Raw genomic sequence first — 4,274 nt, 5'->3', positions numbered from 1 at the left:
CTCTTGATGCCATACTCGGTCAAATGCTGCCTTGATGTCAAGGGCAGTCACTCTCACCTTACCTCTATCATTCAGCTCCTTTGTCCATGTTTGAACCAAGGCTGTAATGAGGTCAGGAGTGACCCTGGCGGAACCCAAACTGAGTGTCCGTGAGCAGGTTATTGCTGAGTAAGTGCCGCTTGATAGCACAGTCATTGGTTCCTTCCATCACTTTACTAATGATGGAGAGTAGATGGATAGGGTGGGAATTGGCTGGGTTGGATTTGTCCTGTTTTTTGCCTGGGCAATTTTCCACATTGCTGGGTAGATGCCAGTGTTGCAGCTGTACTGGAACAGCTTGGCTAGGGGCGCGGCAAGTTCTGGAGCACAAGTATTCAGTACTATTGCCGGGATATCAATAGAAAATAGCCAAAATATTCAGCAGGGGGAGTTAATGTTTCAAGTTGGTGATCTCTGAGAGACATTAGAGTCATAAGGTGGCGTCCATCAAGTACCTACCTATTCTAACCCCATTTTCCAGTACGTGGTCCGTATCCTTGGATGCTACGGAGAGATATGATAGCATGGCATTAAGGGACATTCGGAGACTTGAACTGGTTTGGACTATGTTGGTTGCTCACATTTTCAACACTCTTGATTTAGATTAAAAACAAAGTAATTTATTGAAATTTTATATCAACTACACAGCAGTTTGTTTATTTACATTTTGTGACGTGTCACATAGAATCGTAGAATCCCTACAGTGCAGGCGGTTATTCTGCCCATCGAGTCTGCACCAACCCTCTGAAAGAGCACTCCACCTAGGCCCACTCCCCCAGCCTATCCCCGCAACCCCGCCTAAACCCTTTGGACACTAAGTGGCAATTTAGCTCAGCCAATCCACCTAACCTGCACATTTGGACTGAGAGGAAACTGGAGCACCCGGAGGAAACCCACGCTGACAGGGGGAGAGCGTGCAAACTCCACACAGTCACCCGAGGTTGGAATCGAACTTGGGTCCCTGGCACTGAGGCAGCAGTGGTACACATCAGAACAGTCAAAAAGCATGTCAGTTGAATATTTGGAGAGTTCCTGCAGTGAACCACACCAAAGTACTGGCAGGCCAAGCATTGCTTAAACATATTGGGATTTCAGACATATATCAGTTTTTCATTTGACTGGCAGTTCCTCACATAACTTTTCCACAGTAACATTCTGATTCGTGGAAGGTCAAAACATTTTGGGCACCTTCCAAATTCACGTCCTTGAAAGGTAAGGGCAGGAGATGCATGGGAACATCATCTCCAGCTTCCCACCCTCACTTGAAAATATATTGCAGTTCCTTCATCGTCAAGGGTGTCAAAATCCTGGCACTCCCTCCCAAAAAGCACTGCAAGAGGTTCTTCATCACATGCACTACAGCCACTGGAAAAAGAAACTGACGCTCACTTTCTCAAAGGCAATTAGCATTGGCCAATAAATACTGGCCCTTGCCCATGTCCTGTGAATGAATTAAAGATAAGAAATGGAACTCCACATCTAGCATTTTGGTACTTGTATATAAATGTCTCTTCGTCATGCATCAACCTGGATACCCGTCAGCCATTGTTTAAGTGTTGCTTCTGTTCGTTTACCAAATAAACTAAAGCAACAAACTGGGGGATTAATTAAAAATGCAGTTCCTTAAAGGGACACTGCATCAAAATAAGCAGGACCTCAAAGGAAACTTCAAATATCAAAACAAAATGTGATTAAAAAGGATCGACAATGCACCCCAGTCGCTGCGGTACCCATCAGGCATGGACGCTGTTCAAGTGTGGGCCGAAAAATCACAACTTTGCAGCAGGGAAGCCTTGGAAATCAATGATGGGAACCCGGCCTGGGTTTACTCTCTCCACAGGGTTACAGGTGAGCAGACCTGTGATGTTGTGATATTTCAAAATATGGGCAGCACGGTAGCATTGTGGTTAGCACAATTGCTTCACAGCTCCAGGGTCCCAGGTTCGATTCCTGGCTTGGGTCACTGTCTGTGTGGAGTCTGCACGTTCTCCCCGTGTCTGCGTGGGTTTCCTCCGGGTGCTCCGGTTTCCTCTCACAGTTTCAAGATGTGCGGGTTAGGTGGATTGGCCATGCTAAATTGTCCTTAGTGTCCAAAATTGCCATTCGTGGTGGGTGGGGTTACTGGGTAATGGGGATAGGTGGGGTTACTGGGTAATGGGGATAGGGTGGAGGTGTGGGCTTGGGTAGGGTGCTCTTTCTAAGAGCCAGTGCAGACTCGATGGGCCGAATGGCCTCCTTCTGCACTGTAAATTCTATGAAAAAAAAACCTCCTGGCCCCTTCCCCTTTCCCAACCACAGTGGCTGTGGTCAATTGGAATGATAGGTTTGGAATGGGAAATCGCGATATGGTCACACTTTTGGAATGAGGCATGAACACTCAGTTAGCAATTCGTAAAAATGAAAATCCATGGAGTATAAAGAATTGGCCATGATTTCAGATTCTCCACAAATTGCTGGACAATTTGCATTTCTCCATCCCGAGTTCCATCAAATCCGATCAAAGTCCTTTTGGGTCCTTGAGGCCCCCAGTGAAATCACAGCTGATTGTGCTATTTTCTTGATTTACACCATTTCATAGAATTTACAGTGCAGAAGGAGACCATTCGGCCCATTGAGTCTGCACCGGCTCTTGGAAAGAGCAACCTACCCAAGGTCCACACCTCCACCCTATTCCCATAACCCAGTAACCCCACCCAACATTATGGGCAATTTTGGACACTAAGGGCAATTTAGCATGGCCAATCCATCTAACCTGCACATCTTCGGACTGTGGGAGGAAACCGGAGCACCCGGAGGAAACCCACGCACACACGGGGAGGATGTGCAGACTCCGCACAGACAGTGACCCAAGCCAGGATCGAACCTGGGACCCTGGAGCTGTGAAGCAATTGTGCTAACCACAATGCAATTGTGCTATCCACAATGCTACCGTGCTGCCCATCAGAGTGAATGATACACACTGCAGCCATTAGGGCAAGAAATTAATGTCTTATTCAACTTTGTTAATTACATAATTTATAATCCTGCTGTGGCATCCCTGTTTGGAGGACCGTAAAAATAGAAAGGGCGGGGCACTGCAATAAAGATGGAGGGGGCGATTCTCCCAAAACATTGAGCTGTTTCCCGCCGGCTTTGTGGGTTAGAACCAGGGGCGAGATTCTCCAACCCCCCGCCGGGTCGGAGAATCGGCAGGGGCTGGCGTGAATCCCGCCCCCGCCGGTTGCCAAATTCTCCGGCACCGGAGATTCAGCGAGGGTGGGAATCACGCCGCGCCGCTTGGCGGCCCCCCCCCCCGCGATCCTCTGGCCCGGATAGGCCGAAGTCCCGCTGCTAGGATGCCTGTCCCGCTGGCGTGGATTAAACCACCTCTCTTACCGGCGGGACCAGGTGGTGTGGGCGGGCTCCGGGGGGGGGCGCGGGGCAATCTGGCCCCGGGGGGTGCCCCCACGGTGGCCTGGCCCACAATCGGGGCCCACCGATCCGCGGGCGGGCCTGTGCCGTGGGGGCACTCTTTTCCTTCTGCCTTCGCCACGGTCTCCACCATGGCGGAGGCGGAAGAGACACCCTCCACAGCGCATGCGCGGGGATGCCGTGAGCGGCTGCTAACGCTCCCGCGCATGCGCCGCCCAGCAATGTCATTTCCGTGCCAGCTGGCGGGGCACCAAAGGCCTTTTCCGCCAGCTGGCGGGGCGGAGATCAATCCGGCGCTGGCCTAGCCCCTCAAGGTTAGGGCTGGGCCCCCCAAGATGCGGAGGATTCCGCACCTTTGGGGCGGCGCGATGCCCGACTGATTTGTGCCGTTTTTGGCGCCGGTCGGCGGACATCGCGCCGATAACGGAGAATTCCGCCCCAGACCTTCATTCACCCACATTTAATCATTTTTGGGGGCCTGGAGTTTCTCATCAGTCAAGCCCAAACTTAGAATTTCTTTCTGCAGTGAGGAGCTAAACTTGGCAGATAGACCGAGCCCTCAGGGATAAGGCTGCTATTTTGGAAGAGCTGGAAGTTCCCCCAACCTCTCCACGGACCTGGACATGATCCCATGCACCCAAGTGAGTGAACCCCACTTTGGGATCACTGAGGGCTCCCTATCTTTATGGCCCCCACTTTCAGGCTTCCCCCTATCAAGATCCTCCCCCCATTCACCCCCTCAATCTTCATGACATCCCTTCATACCCACCTTCACCCCCCCCCCCCCCCCCACCGTTCATAATCACCCTCACCCCCTCCCCCAA

This window comes from Scyliorhinus torazame, chromosome 16, assembly GCF_047496885.1.
Source record: "Scyliorhinus torazame isolate Kashiwa2021f chromosome 16, sScyTor2.1, whole genome shotgun sequence".
NCBI lineage: Eukaryota > Metazoa > Chordata > Chondrichthyes > Carcharhiniformes > Scyliorhinidae > Scyliorhinus > Scyliorhinus torazame.
Note: the sequence above shows the minus strand (reverse complement) of the source record.